This window comes from Nyctereutes procyonoides, unplaced genomic scaffold (genome assembly GCF_905146905.1).
Source record: "Nyctereutes procyonoides isolate TBG_1078 unplaced genomic scaffold, NYPRO_anot_genome, whole genome shotgun sequence".
Taxonomy (NCBI): Eukaryota; Metazoa; Chordata; class Mammalia; order Carnivora; family Canidae; genus Nyctereutes; species Nyctereutes procyonoides.
In genome coordinates, this window is record NW_026575157.1 from 2,468,405 (window position 1) to 2,492,750 (window position 24,346).

Below are 24,346 nucleotides of genomic sequence, written 5' to 3' on the forward strand. Positions count from 1 at the left end.
GTGATGGCAAAGAGAACACCATATACAAAAAGGTAATTAAACATATAAAGGTTTTCTTAAAAAGAGAGAAAGAGATGTTATTTTCAAGAAAAAAAAAAAAAAAGCACAGAAAGCCCTAAGTCAAGCCATAGCCAAAATCATGTTCTATCTAAATAGGTAAATTTTCTTTTTTTCCTTTACTTTTTTAAAAATAAAATCTCTCTCCAAGAGGGACCTGGGTGGCACAGTTAAGTGTCCCATTCTTGGTTTCAGCTCAAGATTGGTTCTCAGATTGGTGAGCCCCACTTTGAGCTCTGCACTCAACCCATGGGGCTGCTTGAGAAGCTCTCTCCCTCTCCCTCTGCTGCCCCCACATGCCCTCTCTCTCTCTCTCCCTCAAATAAATAAACAAATTATCATCACTTTTTTAAACTCCCCCAGACTGGGCATCATCTTCAGACCCTTCATCCCCTGATTTCTTAGGTGGAGAGTCTGCAGAGGTTTTCTTTCTGGAGGGTTTTCTGGTTCCTCCTCTTCTTCTTTGGGAGGACGAGTCTTTTCCTTTGATGACTCTGAAGCTGTGAGGTGACCTACTTTCCGTTTGCCTTTCACAAGGCCTAGCGTCCCTGCAGCCGTTAGTCTTGGTTTGGGCATTTTCTTTTCTTTTTTCTCAGGTTTGGACTTCTTCTTTTTTTTTTTTTTTTCTTTTTTAGGTTTGGACTTCTTAACCATCTTTTTGTTTTCCTTTTTCAAGCTGCCATAGTCAGTGCCATAATCATCTTCCATTAGGAAATCATAATTGCTGCTAGAATCTTTCTCCTGGAATTGTGCCCCATCCTCCTCTTGTTCTTCTCCACTGCCCACATCTTCCATGAGCATCTCTCTGTGTTTGGAAGCTGTTTTAGAGGCTGCCTGCCCTTTCTTGCACACATTCTTATGGGCTTCTTTTTCATCATCCTTGGCCTCTGCTGAGTGAGAATCATCCTTGGTCTTCACATCTTTTTATTCTGAGTCTTCACTATCTTCCTGTGAATTCTTTCCTATCACCTCTTATTTTTAGCTTCTCCAGGAAATGACTGAATTTTCTTAGCTGTAAGGCCTAAATCTCTTCCATAAACCTTCTCAGTATCATTAAATCCCTGGCACCAAATAATCAATGACCTTTCTATTTCTCACAGGCAGAGACATATTCTCTGTTGAAATAGGATTGAATCAAGAAGCCAAAGACCAGGCCTGTCACCCACACCTACATGCGGTCAGCACGTCGCCTTTCAACTTTGGCCCATGGAACTGCTGCTGCCAAACCCCAACCTGCTGGCTTCTCAAGTTCTGCCACTTCTTGGCTCAGGGCCCCTTAATCAGGTGAGCCCCCATGCACCCCTAAACTCTGCTCCCCCATCTCTTCAAAAAGGATGAATCAAACCTGCCCTTATAATTACATTAAATGCTAGTAGACTAGACATTCCAATTAATAGATAGATAGATAGATGATAGATGATGGATAGATAGATAGATGATAGATAGATAGATGATAGATAGATAGATAGATAGATAGATAGATAGATAGATAGATCCAACCTACCAGAAACACAGAAAAATGTTCAACTCCCGATATGGCACCATTCGAAAAAGAAACCAAATAGACAGTGTCAATTTGACGTTAGACCCTCTTCACTCTGACAGTGATGTATTATGACTGAAGCCAACATACATTCTGTATATTTTCTGCTTTATAGGACCTTAGCTCCAATATCCAAGTGCTTACAGGGTATTGTATTTTCAAGCATAAACAGTGCCCCAAACCAAATGACTAATTTTATAGCGAGAAGTATGGCAATGTGCAAGCAACAATGGAACCCACTGGTCTTAATGCATACATCACCACCATTTTTTTTGTTAGCAAAACCACTTTATTCTGAAAAATAGTTTTAACACAAAAATATTAACTAGCAATCCTGGGGGCTTCCACGTCTAGGCTTCCCATCGCCTCAGTGTCCAGTGCATGAGGAAAGTATCCTCTGAAGCTGCCAAACTGACCTTTCAGTAGAGTTGCTTATTGAAGTTGCAACTGAGGCACAAGTTCAGATATGGCAATATGTGAGGATGCATACCACCCTCAAGGATACAATATACATTCTTTAATTGGCAACCAATTGATGGTTCTATGTCTTGACCTAATAAAAATCATGGGTCTACAAATCAAAATGCAAAAGTGAAAATATTTACCTAGTTACCATCACTTTTCTTAATTTGTGCTTCTGGTCCTGGCAACACTAACTACAATAAAAGACCTTTGGAGATCCTGGTTTTCCAAAAGGTTAACTCTTCTTTTTTTGTTTAAGATTTTATTTATTTATTCATGAGAGACACAGAAAGAGAGAAGCAGACTTCATGCAGGGAGCCTGATGTGGGACTGGATCCCAGGACTCCAGGAACATGCCCCAAACTGAAGGCAGGTGCTCAATCACTGAGCCACCCAGGCATCCCAGGTTAACTCTTCTAATTGGTGCCACCGAGAGTCTTGAAAGGTTCTATTAAAAGCCCCTCCCCAGTCAAACTTACAGACAAAACTCGTAGGTGTCTGTATTTGGCCCTCTTTGTTTTTCTAGATCATGGTGCTCTACATTCTCAGAAAATGGACCACAACTACAAAACATACTTGCCTCTAGTTGAACCACAGCCCCCATATGTGACAAGCCCTGGACAGAGCCCCTTGAAAAACCTGTCACCTCCTGCTTTACCTGGCCAAGAACCACCCTCCCCCATGGGTACAGCTTCAACCCTCACACATCCTTAAAATCTCATAAAAGGCCCAGCCTAACAGAAACTCAGGGCCTACATCTCTTGATATCTAGCCCCTCTCCTCCTTTGGAGAATGACTAACTCTGTCCTGCTTATTGCTCAACTCTTGGTGCAATTCTTTGCCACCTGTGTCACCGGCTACCCTAAAAAGTCTCAATAGATTTTATTCTCTGGAAATTGTCTGAGAACTTTGAATTCAAGTGCCCAGAAAAAGGCAAAAACATGGAGGTGTCACGGATCTGAGGAGTAGTGTCCCCAAATATCACAAGGAGCTAGAGCTACTGTTATACAGTAAAGGAACAAATTTAACACTCAGATGGCATATTTCAACGTTTTTTGGTGCCCCATTTGCACAACCTTACTACTTAATGAATAAGTATAGCGGCCACATCCAAAGAACAGTATGGTGACCAGGGCTCTCAGTACACTCAGATATTAGGTTCTTCATCATGCCACTAAGTAAACTTTCTAAATGAGTTTCGTTTTTAGCCAAAGGTGAGGGAAATCTAGAATGGCTGGTAGAGGGTGAAGATGATGAGTATCAGTTGTGGCCAAGAGACTGCTTCAGTTCATCTCACTAAACTTCCTATGACACATTTGCCAGGGAAGGCCCATCAGAGTCCTAATGGATCTGTTCCCAGAAATTTTATGAAGTAAGTGGATTTAAGTGGCACAAAGGATGAACTATAGTGGACTCAGTCCTGTGCAACCCAGCACACCAGCCCTTTAGTACTGAAGGAATCATTCTCCTAGCTGCTGGAAGTGTTGTTAGCAGATAGCTGTCAGATGTAAGCTCTCTCTGCAAACTGCTCTCAGCTAGAAAGAGCAAACTCATTCAAGGCTACATGTCCTCCTAGTACAACCTGAAACAAACAACTGATTGATAAGGGCCTTAAAAGTCGGGTCAATTTACTTCAGTTCAACTCAACTTTGAAGGTCTATCCCAGATTTTGATATTCCCATCTGACAAGCTGGTGCGTTTGTTGTAACTGCATTTTAACCCAACTTCTCCTAACTAATCCCACTTGCACCACTTTCACCGTAAGTAGGTTTAGATCCCAAGAGAACACTCTGCTATAAACTTTCTGCAAGCTAATCTGTCTCAGAGTTGGATCTGTAACTCCCATACACAGAAAAATATAAAAATTTTGATGAAAAGACAATAAAGAATATCTAAATAAGTTAACATAGATATTAAATTAAATATTGCATGGGTCAATACTGCTAAGATATCCCATAGTGTCCTTTGGATCGATGTGATTCCATTAAATTTTTCTTGCAATTTTTTTTGTAGAACTTGGGAAAGTGGTTCTAAATTATATATGTAAATAATAAGTATCTAGATGGTCTAAAACAATTCTGACAAAGGCAAATTTGAAGAATTTATATTACATGACTTCAAGATTTAGAATAAGATGTATTAATCAAGACAATTTAGATTTGTGTAAGGATGAACAAATAAATTCAAAGAAACTAAAGAGACTTAGAAATAGTCCTAATACATACACTCAATTAAATAATTTTCAACAAAGACATTAAATGCAATACAGTGAAGAATAAAAATCTTCCTGCCAAAAGATGCTAAAACAGGCAACATTCATAAGGAAAAAAGAGACCATCATTCCTAACCACTATTTTACTACATACAAAAAAGAAAATCTGAGATGGAGGATAGGTCTGAAAATACACACCAAAATCATAAAGCTTATAGAAGAAATTGTTGGAGAATCTCTCCTACCCCTTTAACTTTCTTAGATAGAACACAAAATGCATGAACTACCAAAAAAAAAAAAGGATAAATTGGATGCCATCAAAATTAAAACAGCTGCTCGTCCAAAAATACCTGTTTAAAAAAGTGGAAAAAAGGCAAGCCACAGCCTAGGAAAGATATTCAGAACACTTACATCTGGCAAAAGAATAGTGTCCAAAATATATATAGATCTTTTACAATTAATTAACAACAATAAAAGAACCAAAAAATTTTAAATGAGCATAAGACTTGAATAAACCCCATACAAAGGAAAATAAGGAAGATATACAAAAGGCAAATAAACACACACAAAAAAATGCTCTGTATCATTAGTCATCAAGGAAATGCAAATTCAAAACACAATGAAGTATCACTTCACAAACTAAAATGGTTATAATTAGAATGTTTGACAATCTGAAGTACTGACATTTTGGAGGAACCAAAATTCTCATACATTGCTGGTGGAAAACTGGCTATTTCTTACAAAGTTAAACAGAGATCTATCCTTTAATTTAGCAATCCCATTCCTTGGTATTTGCCCAATAAAGCAAAATATGTGTCAAACAAAAGATTTCTTTATAAATATTCATATTTATTCATAATGGCTCAAAGCTGGAAATAACACAGATATCCATCAGTAGTAAAATAGATAAACATGCTGTATTCTTACAATGGATTACTACTCAGTAATAAAAAGAATGATCAAAGAACTTGGATGATTCCACTTAAGAACTTGGATGGTTCCAAAAATGTTCCCCACTTACATGAATTTTTATGACAAAACTAATGTCACGATAGCAATTAGACAAGAGTTGCATCTGAGGGTTTAATTGACTCAGGAAGGAAAGGAAGAAAGTTCCTGGGGTGTTGAAAATATTCTACCCTGAGAGGGGTGTGAGTAGCATAAGCACATGCATTTGTCACATACTCTATACTTAAGATGAGTCTATTTCCCTGTATAAAATTATACCTCAAGAAATTTAAAAATTTAATAAATTTAATAAATAAATTTAAATTTATTACAAATTTAATAATGTTATAAGAATAACATTCTTATTAAATGTTGGGAAGTCACTAAGAGGCAACACATTGGAATATTTCTGGGCAGGTCAAAGCCAAATCATAAGTGGGTTGTTTTTAATGACCATGTAACTCAATGTTGTCTTCTTTTCCTCCTTTTAAAATATTTTGTTTCTTGTCAGTCAGCAGATAACTATTTGGTGAGCATCCACTATATACTAAGCATAGGAATCTCAGGTTTCCTCTGCCTAGTAGGTCACAGCAGATAGCTAGCTAGTTAATTAACTTACATGAACTTCTTAATATTTGTAAGAACATTAATAAAATTAATATGGAAGAATAAAATCAACTGTTGAAAATTGTTCCATCAGTGATGCAATAGTTGGGGAGATATTTTTCATTTGGGAAATTCCTAGCCCTCATGAAATAGCTGAAGTCATATTCTTCAAGTTGAATCCTTTTCAATCCTCAAAGAGTTTAATGAAAGCTCAAAAACAAAATAAGACTCATCAAGAATAGAGTTTTATTTCACTGTCATGTTGAGTATGCTTTCCTGGAAGTTTAAGCATTATGGAAGAACTTGATAAATATGGAGATTTTGAGTCCCTATCTTGAAAACTGTTTTAGTGAATCTATGCTGCAGGGTTCTTAAAATAGTAAAAAAACAAACAAACTAGCTTTTAGACATAAATACAGAAAAAGTCTATGAAAAAAAAGAAAAGTCTATATGGAAGATTGTTATAGACTGTGTCCCCACAAACTTCTTATGTTGAAAGCTAGCATCCAATGTGGTAGTATTTGGAGATGAGGCCTCTGGGAAGTGAGTAGGTCATAGGGATAGAGTCCTCATGAATGGAATCCTTAAAAAAGACATTGCCCTTGCCCTCCACAAATGGACACACATAGAGAGACATTGAAAAGACAACCATATATGAACCAGGAAGCAAAATCTCACCGGCCAATCTGCCAGTGCCTTGATCTTGGACTTCCCAGCCTCCCAATCTGTGAGAAATAAGTTATTGTTGTTTATAAGGCACCCAGTGTATAGTATTCTGTTATAGCTGCATGAGTAGATTAAGACAGAGATCATCGCAGACAAAAACCATGGCTGTGTGAATGATTTTTCTCTTCCTAGGATTTACATCTCCCTCTTGGTTCTCTTTTGTCTCTATTTTAGCCTCCAGGGACACCATATTGTCTCCTTGAGGCAAGACCCAGAAATGGACAAGAACTCCTTTCCCATCTTGCTGCTTTCTTAACAAAGAAAAGGTAAAATTTGAAAATTACTTTAACTAAGACCTAAGGAGAAAGTAAAGGAAAAAAAAAAAAAGTAAAGGAAACTAAAGAAAATGCAAATTTAGGAAAGGCTCAGCCTAATAAAATACAGATTTCTGATTCAAACATAGTTAAATTGAAGCCACAAGTTAACTGGTCCAATTTACCAACAGTCAGGCCAGGTTTTTGCTCACTTCCTTCAACACATTCTACTGATTACAGATTCATTTAGGTTTGGGGGGAAAACAAACCACTCCTTCTAAACTTACAAATTATTACTTATGGAGGTTAAATCTACTATAAATTCTAATTAGATATCCCTATTTTTGTTGTCATCATCGTTGTTTTTAATACAAAGCTGAGATAACTGGGGAGAAGCAGGGTTAAACAGACAATTTTGGAGCAAAAACACAGTAGGGAAACAGGTCAGAGTCTAAGCTTTTAGCAACTCCTTGTGTGCCATACTGTAGGCCTGAAGTGTCCTATAAAAAGCAACTAGTCCTTTTTTCACTCAGAGTCTTTCCTTAGTCCCCCATTTAAAGACTCTCCCTCTCTTCTCTTGGCTTTTTAATTCGCTTTGTATGGCTTTTTCTGAACAGTGACTGAGTTGGCTGGTCTGAGACTTGGCTATAAATTACTCCCCTGTAAGTTTCCTCTCATTTGATTGGCTTCAATCTCTATAGTCTAGCCTCTTCCCAGATCTTGGCCTAGACTCCAAAAACACTGCACTACAGCTTAGTCTGTGCTGAGGGGCTCCTCCTTGTCTGAAAGTTGACTCAGATGCATGAGGAGATGAAATACAGAACTCTGTATGAGCAAATCACTATCAGGGCACAGAGTATGTGAGCAAGGGTTGTGTCGGGGGATTCTAAATTGAAAAGGAATAAAGAAAGGGAAGAGACTGTTAGAATTTTGTCTGACCCTGAGAATTGCATCTGCTTACAACACATCGAATTGTTTTTCTCCGATGACGTGAATGCCAGTTTCTGCCCTCGAGAGTGTTTAAGTTATCTTGGTTCCCCACACACCTCACTGCTTTTCCTCTATGATCTTGAAGGGACCTTCTTTTGCCCCTTCCCAGGATTTAATCCTTGGCTTTCTGCTCTCCTCTCTGAGCTCTATTTAAATCATTCTTCCATTTATACATTTTAAAATTCTGTCCCCAAGCTTTCAATTTCTAACTCTGTTAGTGTATGTTCAGCACTCTTCCTCCCGCTATTTTCCTTGAAAACAAACGTCACTTGACCTATGGCTCCCAATAGCTACCTTCCTCCTGCTGATAGAATTATTTGCTGACAAATTTATTGGAAAGACAAGAATTATTTGCTGACAAAATTATTTGAAAGATTTTACATCCAAAGCATATGTTTTCTTTTTGTAGTTTCTTACATACTGCCATCTGGTTTCTGTTCCTGCTTTATCTCCCTCTACATTCTCTCTTAGACCTCTTTGCTGCATTAAAAACTAGAAAAGCTGCTTCACTGCAGACCATGAAAATCTTTTAATAATTTCCCTTCTTCCTGAGTTGCTTAAACCAAGCGGAGCTGGGATATATTACAAAGAAAAGGAGTACTAATAAAGCTAGGTATGAATTGGAAAGCTGCCTCTCTCCTAGTCCAAGTTAACATGCCTTTATTGAGGTCTTACTATATCCCAAACACTTTATATAAATGCTAGAGAAGTGAAGGGGAAGGGGAAAAGATGGATTGTTGAATTCCCAGATGATAACTGAGTTCTTGAAAAGAATTCAAGAAATTATCATGTGCATTTTACCTGGGTGAATTTGAGTTCTAAAACTCCATTTGCAAAGACCTAATAGAAATATCTTTGCCACAATCTTCATATCAACAAAATTAAACTCATTAGCCTTCTTTCAGTTGGTCCTGAAAACTGATTTTATGTTTTACTAATGCAAATGCTTATCACATTTTTATCTTTCTTACATCCCTTTATTTTTAGTTAATCACCAGCTACATTTTCTGAAGTCTGAGTACTACTACACTGGTAATGCCTCTCCTGGAATTGATTTACCTGAGCTGAGTTTCGCTTTTTAAGTCTTTGTAAGAATAATGTATCATCATAATGTCAGGAAACTGAAATGTAACATTAAGATCATTAGAAAATACAAAGTGGGATATTTCATGTTGAAAAAGAAATGATCCACCCAAGAAAAAGACTTAAAAATTTGGAACTTTCTGAACCTCACAAAAGAAGAAGCTAACATTTTGACAATCATCATGGGAAAGTTAGCATTCTTTTTTCCAGAAACTAGCAGATAAAATAAATTTACAAGACTAGGGAGAATTTAAGTAACATAAAAAGTAAACATTACGGCATTCAAAAGGCAATACACATCCAGTTGAAATGCATGTACAGTATTTACAAAGAATGACCACATGTAAAGCCACAATGGAAGGCCCCAAAAGTAAAATTTAAGAAAATTGGGCACTTGGGTGGCTCAGTGTTTGAGCATCTACCTTTGGCTCAGGTGGTGATCCCAGGGTGCTGGGATCGAGTCCCACATCAGGCTCCTCGTGAGGAGCCTGCTTCTCCCTCTACCCATGTTTTGGCCTCTGTCTCTCTGTGTCTCTCATGAATAAATAAAATATTTTTTAAAAAATTAAGAAAATTATTTTATGCATAAAAGTTATATTCACTATTAAAGCAAAAAAATAGTTAAAATTCAATAATCTTTCAAGTAAAAGAAACAAAAAAAAACAAATAAAAATCTGGCAAATTAAGGAGATAAAATTCTGTTATTCTGATAGTGAATATTTATTAGAAGTCCAAGATGCACATCGTGCTGGAAACAGCTAATGGAAAATATTATACATTTTCCTACTAAAATCAGAAACACAATGATAATTTCTGCTATCACCACTACTATCTATCATAATATTAAAGGTCTTAGCCAATGCAATAAAGCAAGAAAGGAAATGAAATTGGAAGATAATTTATATATATATATATATATATATATATATATATATATTACTAATATATATTAGAGGGGAAAACTAGTATCTTTATAATAGTTAGAACCAATAAGTGAGTTTAGCAATGTATGAGGATTAAAGTATAATGTATAAATAATAATAGCTTTTCTAAATCCTCCCAATATAAGTAAAAAACAATCATGTTCACAGTAATAATAATAAGTATAAAGTGCTTAAGAATATACTTCATAAGAAAGATGAGTATTCAACTTATGACAGCAGAAAAATTTCAGAGTAAATTTTCAGAAAACAAAATTTAAAAATATGCTAAAACTTATGAAAATAAAAATTCAAACATGACCAACAAAAGTTAAAACTGGATTATATGAAAAAAATTAGGTTAATAACAAAATGTTAGATAAGGGATTTGGGGAAAATAAGAAAAGGCTTAAATAAAATATAAAAAATGAAAAAAGCATATTTAAAGATGGAATAGAAGAGATATTTAAAAATTGAAAGAGGGGATCCCTGGGTGGCTCAGTGGTTGAGCGTCTGCCTTCAGCCTGGGGTGTGATCCTGGAGTCCCGGGATCGAGTCCCACGTCAGCCTCCCTGCATGGAGCCTGCTTCTCCCTCTGCGCCTCTGTTTCTGCTTCTCTGTGTCTCTCTCTGTGTGTGTCTCTCATGAATAAATAAGTAAAAATTAAAAAAAAAGAAGAGGGGCACATAAAAAAAAACTCAGAGTTTCTCTTCGAAAAAATAAAAAATAAAAAATAAATAAAAATTGAAAGAACATATTTTGACCTCTAAAGAGAAAATTATAAAAGCATACACAATGGCATAATTACTCCTTAATAAATAAAGAAATATAACATCTTCACTGATGGCAAATCTCAACATAGTTTTTTCTTAACTAATATAAAAAGTCATTACAATGTAAATCAATAAAATCAATATCTAATAGAATTTAATAGAATTCTGCAGGCTGATTCTAAATTTCATATAAAAGATAAATTTGTAGGCATCTGGAAATGAACAAAAAGGACAATCTGTACCACCAAATGTCAAATATACTTTTAAAAGAACTGTGATATTTATGCAAGAATAGAAAATGAAATCTATAAAACTAAATAAAACATTCAGAAAGAGACTCTTAATTAAGTATTTGAAAAAGAAGGCACTACATATCGGTGAAGAAAAGAAACATTATTCCACAAATGGTCTTGGAAAATTAATTGAATATTTGGACAAATAAGCTAGCTCTCACCTTAGGCTTATCATAAATATAAATTTTAGGTGGAATCAAGAAAAACATAAAACAAAATATTATAAGACTATGCTTTCTCAAGTGTAGGCTAGGGTGTATAAGAGAAAAAAAAGGAAGTTATAAATAAAAATATTGATACACAGACTAAACCAGAATCAATAGCATGAATTCCACTAATATAGCATTAATAAAGTTAAATGATAAGTAAAGATAGAAGAAGAATATCTGCAATATATATGATGCTAAAATTTCAAAAATCAGTAGTTCTCAAATTCTCTGTAGCAAAGAGTCATTTTTTTCTATTTTTGATCTTTAACAGACAAATGCATTTATAGAATACAATAAAAAAATGAATTATCAGGAAAATGAAATTTTAATATATAAATAAGACGTTAAGTATTTTTCTTAAATGAGGTTGAATAGTCATAAAATTACTGGGCCCACTGACTTTCAGTTTCTCCACCTACCATTTTGTACACCAGAAATAAATAATTGGTGGAATAGCACAGGTCCAGATAAGACACTCTAAGCTGGACAGACCTTAAGATGTCCTATAGATTAGTATGAAAATGGCAAAAGGCCAAAACCAAAAATGATCCAAGTGTACTAACATGGAAGTAACAGAAAAGCATAAGTATACATGAAAATAGGCAAATAATTCTTGGTAATCAGGATCTTGCAAATTAAGTGAACAAGACCTTTTAAAAGCTTGATAATATCAAGTCTTAAAGGAAGTTGTAGAGAAAATAAGCATCCATACATTGCTGATGAGAGAATAGATTGGTAAGAGCCACTTTGGGAACTCTTTGATACTATCTCTTAAAATTAGCCAGATACTACCAAACCAAAACTCTGTAATACCTCATGTTTAATTCATCTTATACTCTCGTGGAAAACTTCTATATTTTCTCCAGGAGACATATACAAGGATGTTAGTTTTGTGATTGTTTATAAAAGCAAGACATTGAAGGGAAAAAAAACACAAAGGTTCTCAATAGGGGACTATGAAACTTTTATACCATGGAAAACAGATTAAAACTTGTTAGATTACATTGACACTTTCTTTTTGAGGATGAAAACAAAATCTCCATAGTACTCTATAGGCAATGCATATAAATACTTAGAAAAAGCATTAAAGTTTTAAAGCAACTAAGTCAGCATTTCTTTTCTTTTTTTCTTAGCTTCATTGAGGTACAATTAACAAGTAAAAGTTGTATTTATTTATGGTGTAAAACATGATGTTCTGATATATGTATACATTGTGAAATGATCATCACTATCAAGCTAATTAACATGTCCATCATTTCTGTTGATATTTTAACTCCATGAGTTCTTTGGAGAATTCCTTTATATAACATTCCATAGGTGTCTTTAAAACCAATTAGCATGAAATATGTTATTTTGTCATTAACATGTATTGACCAGTGCTATGGGAGAGAAAAAAATAAAGTGATAGTGTAGAGAAATGATATAATACATAAGATAAATTCATGAGTGAATGCTGTAATATTTCACAGAATAAAGAAAGAAATCGTATGTAAGCAGCAGAGAAGATTTTATTTTGTTTTGAATGGGAAAAATAAAAACAAACAAGATAAATGTAATGCTAATAATGTAATAAACAGAAAACCTGGATTGGGACAAGGTATAGGAAAATGTAACATTAAACTGGTAACCAACTTATAAATAATCTGAGCAAATGTGCAGTGTAGTAAATAATAAATAAGTAGTAAGATATAGTAAAGAATAAGGAAAAGATAAAAGAAGTTCCTAAAGGAATTATTGTGGGATGAGACCAACTCATTGAGGTATTCAGAAATTCATTCAGACATAGTTACCACCCAGACACTTTTGACAAACACATAATTGGAAGAATCCACAATAGACCAACTGCAAAGTTAGAGGATTATATTGAAGATGTCATCCTAACTTCAGTCAGCACCAGAGACATTTTGCATATTTATTAGTGCTATCACAGTCCTTCACTATTACACTATTATTTCAATTCCATTCAACAAATAGAAATATTCATAATATTAATAAAAGACACCATCTATTTTAGTGTTTCCCATATGCCTGACACTGTAATAAATAGTTCAAATACTCATTTAATTCTCATAAAAAGTAAAGGTAGAAATTAATATCATGTAATCATACAGCCAGTAAGCAATGGAGATATGAATAATTCAGGGTTTTTTAATCCAAAGCTTATTTATAATTGCCATTTTGATACCTCTTAGTTTTAAATGTTTGTACAACACTACACAGCATTATTGCCTTTAAAATAATTTGTTACATGGTATGTACCCAGCCCTACTGAGTGTACTTACGAATTCTGAGAATTAGTAGCCCTACCTTCAATGGTATACATACACTGATGCTTAAACGTTTATGATTGAAAGAATTTGAAGATAAAATGCTGGTTTAATGGTCTTTGTCTTCTCCCCAGTCTCTATCATAAGACAGGATGATAATAGCCTTTCATCATCTCAAAGGAGTGCCAAAAAAAGCAGGACAAATCCTAGGGGCTAGAGGAATTCAGGAAGGGGAAAATTAAAATAAATTTAAATGTTCTGTGAAAACTTCATAAAATGGGAAACTTATACAAACTATTCATGGACCAAAAGTCAGTTGTATTTTGCAAATTCATAATGCTTCTTTCTCCCTCACCGTATTAGTTTCCTAGGACTTCTATAACAAAGAATCACAAGCCAGGGAGCTTAAGCAACATACATTTATTCTTTGGCAATGATGGAGGTCAATATCTAAGATCAAGATGACAGCAGGGTTTATTCCTTTTAAAACCTGTAGGAGAGAATCCTTCCTTGTCTCTACTAGCTTCTGGTGTTTGCCAGCAATCCTAGTTGGTCCTTGCCCTGTGCTTATCTTTGCCTCCATCTTTATGTGGTCTTTGCCTCTGTGTGTTTGTACCTCTGTCCAAATTTCCCTCTTTGGTCCATCTTCCTCACTACAGCTCTCCTGCATTCTCCTGATCCACCTGAGCTACCCAAATAACCCCTAACCAGGCCTGCCTCCTACCCCTCTTACCCGATCCAGTCCATTCTGACACATTAACCTGTCGTCTTTCAACATGCCAGTATGATGTCTCACCACCACCACCCCAAAAAAAAAATCCTTCAGTGGTTTTCTTTTACACTTAAGCTGAAATCCAAACTCTTGTTTTAAAAGATTTTATTTATTTATTCATGAGAGAGAGGCAGAGACATAGACAGAGGGAGAGCCTGATGTGGGACTTGAACCCAGGACCCTGGGATCAGGACCTGAGCCAAAGGCAGACACTCAACCGCTGAGCCACGCAGGTGCCCTGAAATCCAAACTTTTTACTGCTACTCCAACTCTTTGCGTCTCCTGGCCTCCACCTGTCTCTTTCACATGATCTTTAAGCCATTCTTTCCTTCACTGACTTTTTAGTATTGCTCTGAAATCCTGTTTCTTGCATTTTAACCTGGATAATTCCTTTTCATGGTTGAGTCCTTAACTCAAATGTCACTTCCTCAGATGGCTCCCCACTGACTCAGTCTAAATTAGCCTGCTATTCTTTCTTATAAATAGTTCTTTTCTCTCCCAGTGCTCACCATAAATAGTATAATATACAATTTCACATTTATTTTGGTGCTTACTTTTCTTTTGTTTTTAATTTTTATTTATTTATGATAGTCACAGAGAGATAGAGAGAGAGAGGCAGAGACACAGGCAGAGGGAGAAGCAGGTTCCATGCACCGGGAGCCTGACGTGGGATACGTGGGATTTGATCCTGGGTCTCCAGGATCGCGCCCTGGGCCAAAGGCAAGCGCCAAACCGCTGCGCCACCCAGGGATCCCTTACTTTTCTTTTATAACCCATACCCACCACCTTGAAAGCTTATAGAGAAGTAGAGAGTTATTTCTTTATTCCCAGAACCTAAGCACAGTACTCAGAGGGCAGCAAGTGCTCAACAAACACATATGGACTAATTAGATAACTGAGTAAAATAAGGAAGGCAAATAAGGAAGGATCCCAAAGCTAAAAATGACCATGAAGGAAGAAGAGAAGGAAGAAGAAAAAATTGAATTGAATGTAAAAAAATAAAAATAATAAATTTGAAAATTTATAATTTATGTATAATTATACAATTATACATTTGGAAAAATTATAATACTCATTTTATAAAAGCAAGGAAAATATTTTCTACAAAATATTTTGTAGATAAACATGCCAGGTCATCATTCCTTAATTGCCTTTTTTTTTTCAGAATTATGAAGACAGAATAGCATTTTAAAGTCTTTTCTCTAAGCACATTACTTTCACTATGATATCATATGTTAATACAATTTAATATTCAACTACAAAAACATGGGCTGCCTTATTTGCACTATGCTCTCTCACAATATAACAAGTGGGATTTTCTTTCTCCATAAACCTTTTTTGAACCACTGAAAGAATTTCACTTCTTCTGGATATGAGGTGAGGCCAGATGGTTTCTGAATAGTTTTAAAAAACAAAAACAACAACAACTAGAGAATAAAAACAGAAAGCAAAGTAATCACTTGTGTTTGTAATTTATGTGAGATAATATAAATAATGGTAATGTGCCGTGTTCCTCCCACAGGCATCATTTCAAGGCTGAGAATGAGGTTCCAAGGTTGAAGAGTCAAGTATTGGTTCTCTGTGGGCACATCAAATGAGTTTTTCTTCCCTACCCTGTCTTTTCGTTATGTCTGTATCAGTCAGTGTCCTGTTGCAGAGAAAAGAATCTACTCTAGTCAATATAACCAGAAGGGATTTACTTGAGAACGTTAAATGCCACACAAGATCATTAGGAGTGCTGAAGACCCTGACTCTTGATGAGGTTTTCAGGAATCATTCAGAAAGCTACACTGCAGAACTGGGTTAAGGGAGCTGCTGTCCCTGCCACTGTCCAGAAGCTGTAAGAGCAGGAAACTGCATATGACATCAAGAGGATGATGCTACAACAGCTGCCAGCTCCAGGGCCACACTACATCTGCCAATAGCTGCACCAGTAAAATGGACTTCTGGTATCCTGATTCCCTAGCCATATGACTTAGTTTGAAATAAAAATTTTGTCCTAGTTCATCAAATCAAAGGACTTACAGCACCTATAGAAATATACACACACATATATAACTATGCATATATAAATTACATCTAGAAATTTATATATATACAATCACATCCAGAACTACACGACTATAAATTCCACCTAGGAACTGTAGTTTGTTGTTGATTTTTGTTTGTTGCATATACTAAAAGGGGGTTAGGGTTTGGAATGTCTGTTGAGAAAGCTCATTCACAGCAGTCATCATACAGAATATGCACCTTCCTCGTTTCTACCAGTGAAGAGGGACTACACAGGTGACTTACGACAATAACAAACAAGATATGGATGTTCTGGGAGATGTTTGATATATTTCTGTTTTACTTTCCACAAAGTATAGGCCTTATTTTAGAAATTCAAGTTGATACTTTGACATTTATAAATAGTTATTAAATTACATTATTGATTGCAATATCAAAAATTTATTGGCTTTTTAAAGAAAATATGAAGTTTTTAACAGGTTAGTTCAAAACAGTTAAGCCTCAGTGCTATTGACACTTTGGCCAGATCATTGTCTCTTTGAGACGCTGCCCACATTGTGGGATATTTAGCAGCATGTAATGGCTTCTGCCTACAAAATGCCAGTAGTTCCATCTTCCCTCAGGTGTGAAAATCAAAACTATCTCCAGCTATTGCCAAGTGTCTGCTGGGGAGAGCACAAAATTGTCCTCAGTTTTTGAACCTCTGGTATATGTGGGATCACATATGAGAGAGACTGCCAAATCCCACTTCAAAAAATAGAAACAAAGAGTAACATCCAGAAAACATAATTTTTATCTCTTGATCATTTTCTATTCTAAATTTTAGAAATATGTTTTCCAATTTTATGTTTTTAGAAAATATTTTTAAAGATGAGCCTCATCTAAGTTATTAGCACCTGTTTGTACATTTTCCCCTTTACACAAAGTAGTTTCTCTACATTATGAGGTACTTCAACATAATATAAAGAAGTACCTTTTAAGTAATCCTATTTTTATATGCAACTATAAATTTGAACTGTGTGGATTTTGCATTTTGTATAAATTTTAAAATAGCATGGCTTCCCTGTTTCTTTAAATTCATTACAATTTTTCATTTATATCACTTAATGCCAATAGTGATGTTAACCTCAAGAAACCAAAATTTTCACTTGTAAAGATAGCACTTTCTCACAGAAGTGAATCTAGCTATTAAAATGAAATGGAAAAATACTTATTTCTGGCAAATGTGAGAGAAATAGTTACTCATTAATATTGCTTTGCAATAATAGTGATAATGAGGTAAATTATATTTTTAATTCTATCTTCCGGTCATCATCATGTAAGCTCCAAGTCAGACTCTTGCCCCATCCTTAACGAGAGAGAGTTATGGTTCTAGATTTTCTTCTGCTTCAACTTTCTTCAATTAGTAATCATGGCTCAAAATGGCTGGGATTTTCAATGGAATGGATTTTCAATGGAACCTCCAGAAAGAGGTTCTCGAATTCTCAACTCTGGTTACACAATAATCTCTTTGATAGGAAACACTGATGTCTGGATCTCATCCTGAGGGCATCTGATTTAATTCGTCTGGGGTGGAGACTGGCCATAGGTTTTCTTTTAGAACTCTCTGGATTCATCTAATATACAGCCAAGGTTGAGAAACATTATTGGAGGACAATAGAGCTCAACTCTGAGAAAATTATATATAGTTTGAAAAAGTCCTTTGGATAATTTTCATATAACTTCTTTATGGGCATACCCTGAGAATGAGCTTCCCATGAACCAAGGGTCTTCTTTTCTTGTCTTTTCTCTCTTTTTCTTTCTCTGCTCCACTTACCCCAAAGATGGAAGTCTGAAGAAAAACAAGACTCTCCAATGCAGAGTCAGAAAAATTTTGTGTGGCATAGTATGCTTTCTTTAGTCTCAGGATGAAATCTGGGAAGATGAGGCCTAGTGTCATGATCGACCATAAAGTTCCAGGGAAAGTGTGGACAAACAAGCAGCGCAGGGCCCCTAAAAGTGGACTGGGAAGGGTTTTCTGACCCTGCCTCCAGGATACTGGACTGTCTCTGCCTCAGTGGCCTGTGTACCATAGACACCAAAGGTCACTCTGAGAGCCTGACCTCACAGCTGCTAGGCCAGCTTCAGTCCAAATAATGTATGCTCCAGATTACAGAACTTCTTCCTTGTAGGACTGTGTGGCCATAGATGAAGACTGCTACATGCCTTTTCTTATCTGTGAAGTAAATAGACTAAATAGCAACTAAAATCGGTTCCTGATTCAATAATTTATAATCCTTCCTTGCAAGATTTTCTGCCAAGTGATTAATTACTGTTATGATCATTGAAAACCCAACGACATATATAACGTTAAACTCAGAGGTTTTGGATATTGCTCTGCCTTCAAAGTCCATCAAATTTTCCTCCTCTACTCTCAGCTCTGTTTCACCTTAGCATTTCCTTTTCTGAGATAGTTAGGGTGATAGAGTATTACTCTTTCTATAGAGGGAAATTAATGGGCTTAGTTGAAACACAGAAGACAGGGAATAACAATTTAAGTAACAGAGAAAAGAGACAGGAGGAGTGAGATCATAGACATCAAATGTACATAATTTTTAAAGATGGGAACCTGGAATAACAAGGTGTCAGTAAGGTCAAGTAGATGAGGATCTGGTGTTGGTCTGTAAATGGATTGCACACTCTCTGCCAGCCCCCAACCACAGAGAGCTGCCACATGCTCTCCTGCCACTTTGACAACTCCCCTCAGCACTTCTCATCCTGCAGAGAGTCATGAGTAATAACCCCAAAGCCCCTGCAAAGACATCCCTCACCCCCACTGTGGGCAGGTGCAGTCATTCAAAATACACACAAATTCCATGGAGGAAAAGACATTATGACGGCATTGCAATCGATCTCCTCACTGCTAAAGAAGTTAAATCCACATGACCTATATTCATGTACAGATTAGCTCAGATGGAAAAATGAAAACCAGTGACAGTGAATCATGCAGCAAATACACAGGAGCTCATAAATAAATAAAATCCCTGCGGGTAGGAAACTCAGAGTGGAAATAAGAATGTCTGATAAAATGAAAAAAGAAAAATTGGAATCAAAATATCAAACTGTGGGGGAGTGGGTATAAAAGTTTTTCTAACATCTGAAATATATCTTTGCCCTGGATGAATTAAATCAGGGAGGTTGTACCAGTAAGCAAGCAACAGATACAATCTAAATTTGGGGAGCTGAATAATTCTGTTCTGATTGACTCTATAAGAGAAAAATAGACTAATTACTTTTAAAGTTCAAAGATTAATAAGTAAAAAAAAAAAAACAAGAACAACAACAACTACAACCCTTTATTTTAGCCCTCCAGTCTTGGTCTCTAATAGTAACCACTGTTACAAACTGGTTTCCAAAAATATATATGCACCAAATATATATTTTTCTGCTACAGACCCCTTTCTTGCTCTAGAGTCCACTTAATACCAGCAAGCTTTTATATCACCTTGTAAATGGGCTGAAACGGTACTCCAAATTGCTAAATCTGCTGCCTTCAGAATCCAAAGAGGCCTGTCCATTACTGTGTTGCTTGTGAGTGGCAGGGGTTTTAAGAAGCAATCTTTTACTTTTACCTTAGAGAAAAATGTTTCCAAGTCCTATGAAACCCAAAAGACTTTGACTACTCTGAAAGGGAAAAAAATCATTTTGCCTTGTATCGATAAATATTCCTTGTTATATATATTTGCCTTTTCCCCTAAGAAACCCCCAGTTAACATTTTTTGTGAAGACTTGCAGCATATTTGATCCACCGACATGAGATTTTATATAATACTGTTTCAGGATAAAGAAAATACTTTAAGCTAAAAGCGGCATGTCAATGGACACAACTGTGAGATTCACTTATCATATCATACGTTGCACCCCTCAGAATCTGTCAGCCTGATATTTCAGCATTTTGGCTTCTTAAAAACACAATTAGCATTATTCACTTTAGCCAAGATATAGAAACAACCTAAGTGTCTGCTGGTAAATAAACAGATAAAGAAAATATGACATAGAGATATACACACACATAGATCTTCCTTGACTTACCATGGGGTTGTAGTCCAATAAACCTCTCATAAATTGAAAATCCTGCAAGTTGAAAATGCATTGAATACACCAAACATACCAAACCAGCAGCTTCGCCTAGCCTATCTAAAATGTGCTTAGAACACTCACATTAGCCTACAGTTGGTCAAAATCACGGAACACAAAGTCCATTTTGTAATAGACTCTTCAATATCTTATGTGATTTCTTGAATACTGTCCTGAAAGTGAAAAACAGAATGGTCGTGTGGGTACAGAATGGTTATTAGTGTATCAGCTCTTTACCCTAGTGATCACATGCCTGCCTAGGAGCTGTGGCTGCTGCCACTGCCTGGCATCATGAGAGAGGATCATATCACACATAGCTAGCCCAAAAGATCAAAATTCAAAATTTGAAATATGGTTTCTACCAAATGTGTATTGCTTTCACACCATCATAAAGTTGAAAAATGTTAAGTCAGAGACTTAGCATATTATTCAACTACGAAAAAGAAGAAAATCCTGCCATGTGCATACAACATGACATGGATCTTAAGGGCATTGTTCTAAGTAAAATAAGTCAGACAGAGAAAGACAAATATGTATCACTTATATGGAGAATCTAAAAACATTGAACTCGGGGCACCTGGGTGGCTGCTCTAAGAGACCAGCAGACAAGATGAGGAGTCAGCATGCTAGTGGGAATAATTAATGTTAACAATCGGGAGGAATCAGGTTTACTGAGTGCTTCCAGGCACAGTTTTAATGAAATAGGCACAAATAAAGAATTCCAGGATAAAAAGCGTTTGGTAACCAGTAGCTCAGACAGCTCATAATTACAGGTCTGAGCCACCCCTCCAGGTAAGACACCTCTATAGCAGAAATGTTAGCCAAGAGTGAGGGCAATATAGAATGGATTCTTGAAGTGGGTATGATGATTATCAGTTATGGACTCTAGATCAACAGTTTCGTTGAGAGCTATAACTCAACCAACTAACTTTCCTTTTGTAACTTTTCCTAGGAAATTTGACCAACCATAATCCTTAAGAAGCATTTCCCAAATGGGAATTTGCCATAAAAACTAAGCCGATTTGAGCAATGCACGATGACTATAGTGGATAGTATGGTATATCACCCAGATCCCTCATCAGGGCCAAATAAAAACTGTGGATGACATTATAAAGCTGGATATGATAAATGCTGATAGTTGTAGCTCCACTTCAAACTAGAAACTGCCCTCGACTACAGGGACTTCCCTCACTTAAATTTCACGTTCCCTTTCCAGGAAGGCCATGATCAATGACTGACTAATGCAGAAATACAATCCTCCTCTCCATTTTGCCACATTTTGGTGTAACTCTAAAGGACCAGCTCAGGCCAAAGTTTTCTCTAATATCATTTAAGGTCTCAGTTATAATCCCATGGCAGATCAGATTCTCCTTCTTCCTAAACCTTCCATTCTCAATTCCTCACTCTCCAGCAAACATTCTGCACACGTTCCTCCTCAGAGTATGTTTCCTGGGAACCTAACCTAAAACATCATATCATGAATATGTCTCTAGTCAGTAGATAAATATCTACCTCACTAAAACGCCTAAGTGAGGTGCCTGGGTGACTCAGTGGTTGAGATCTGCCTTTGGCTCAGGTCGTGATTCCAGAGTCCTGGGATCAAGTCCCACATCAGGATCCCCCCAGGGAGCCTGTTTCTCCTTCTGCCTATGTCTCTGCTTCTCTTTCTGTGTCTCTCATGAGTAAATAAATAATTTTTTTAAATGTCTATATAGTTTTCTATTGTATCTATAATTTATAAAAGCATAATTTACCTAACTGGTGAGTTAGAAAATTCTTAAGGCAACCTAGACTAGATCTCATGGTGATAGCAAGTGTAGATTATAAACGCAACCAGTGAGCCAAAAATTTAGCCTCTCTCTTTATCACTGAAGATGACTTACTGTCATTCACAGGGCTTGTGGTTTATTTAGAATAACTGAGTCAAAAAAGAAACTGACTTTATTTTTTGCTGACAGGCTTACATGGGAAAATCACTGATCCCGTGTGGTAATGTATTTCTTCAATGTTACTTTATTACACTGATTGACACTGACGGTAAGTGTGTGTGAGTGAACAGATGAGTAAGAATACAGCAGAACTTGGAATCTAAAGGAGAAAATGTAAAATGGTAAAGTCATTCTAAAGAACCAGGTTAAGGGTTTTTTTTTTTTTAAATGCAAGTTTTAAGCAGTCAGATTTTTTTATTTATAGCTTTTATTTAAAATCTGTTCTTTAAATATTTTACCACTCCTGAAAGGTCAGTGACATCTATATTCTAATTAGAAGTATGAGAGAGACACAATCCATCTTTGGAGGCCTTTACTGCTACACAAAACTTCCTTTGTCCACAGACAGATAAAATTGGTTCCATTCCCTTCCCTTCCCCAATAGAAGGTTGAGGTACATTTTTTTTTAAAGGAGAACACACACACACACACACACACACACACACACAAAAAAAAAACAAAAAAAACAAAAAAAAAACAAGGGGAAATACTTTTAGTTGCTACAGACCATATTTTTCATCCAGTCATGTGTAAATGCAATGCTGCAACGGTGTCATATTAAGTATTTGTAAGTCTTTGGTAGATAACACTAAAAGGACAACACTAATGGGGAATTATCAGACCCAGCTGGTAGGTACTAAAGTTGGTAGGTACTAGACAAAATGTAAAATGATAGACTTTATGCCACTGGGACTTTTATAACTGTGAAGTTTGTTCATTCTTAGCAGAGAAATCAGGTACAGCACACCTGTGATGCTTACCTTCTGTGTTCATTCTTGATAGTCATCTTCACATTAGCTCTCACTAGATCTTAGAACTCAGTAGATCTTAACTAAGTTTGGATTTCCTGAAGACACTTTCCCTGCATCCCTTCCAAGTAGAGGCTATATATTTTTTCACAAGCTAGGTACATCAGGTTCCAGAAATGAGGTCATTTCCTCGCTTTGTAAACTCTGCACATCCAGAGTCACACTGTGACTCCCAGACTGTTAGTTCTCCACCTTCTCGTTAACACTAATGTTCTTTGAGGCTCAGATCCTCATCTCTATCATCTACCAGCTTCCAAGTCACTTCTCATCACTGAATACCTCTGCACATGGCTGACATGATTACTCTGCCCAAGTTCTCCCATCTTGGGTGATTTCAAAAGACCATATGGCTGATCATCTAACCAATAATGAGGCCCCTTGCTTTCTTGTTTTCTTCATATTCAGAAATTGATTCTTCAGATCTCTCTCTGCAACTCATTCTTATGATCATAATCTAGAACTTTTCATACCCAAATGCTCCACCTCCAAAATCATAGATTCAAGCATCTGCTCTTTCATAATGCCTCTCCTTCAGGTGCTTACTTTACAAACTATTTCTGCTATGCTTATATTCTTTTATTTGTCTTTTTCTTTAAATATCAATCAGTTTCCCTTTTACTTTATTCTTTTTCATTTCCTTCCTTAAATATTCTTGCCACTCACCTTAATTCTCTGTACCTCTATTGCTTTCCTACATTGACCTGCCAGAGCCTTCATCCTGGATCAACCCTCCTATTTTCTTATATAGTGTCTGCATGTAAGCTGTGGAATGATGCTAGAGAAAGGGATAATTTGATTTTGTTAGATATTTACAGTCACCAATAGAAAAGTGGCTCTAAAAAAGAGCACAGAAATTTCTGATCAAGTTTATCTCCTAAGACTTCTCTTTGTTCATTCTTCTCTTGTGCTCATTTACTCATACTCAAGGAAATTTTATCTTTCTCTCTATATTTACATAGATAAAAAATTATTTTTATAGAGGTGATTGCCATCTCCAGTATTTTTCAGGAATGAGAGGGTACAAAATGAAGAGTTCAGTCAAAGATGTACATGAAATCATAGACATAACTATCTCCAAAGAACCCCAAAATGAAAAGTAAAAGTATGAGTGGCATATGTGGCTGGAGTTTTGGTGTATGTACTAATAATGACAATAAAGGCTGGAAATAGTATTTGCCTCTGAAACTGTCAAAATTCACTTTTTAGAAAAGGCTTTCCATTTTCCTATTTTAAATTTGAATGACTACTGTTGGTGATTTATGTGATGGTTTTGAGAATGTATCATTGATTCTAAACTAAATTACATGT

The 24,346-nt window shown here is 36.0% G+C and overlaps 1 pseudogene; it reads right to left on the reverse strand.

Annotated features, from left to right (window-relative positions):
• Positions 1-406: 406 nt before the first annotated feature.
• LOC129502306 (nuclear ubiquitous casein and cyclin-dependent kinase substrate 1-like) lies at positions 407-1,167 on the reverse strand (annotated as a pseudogene).
• Positions 1,168-24,346: the final 23,179 nt, after the last annotated feature.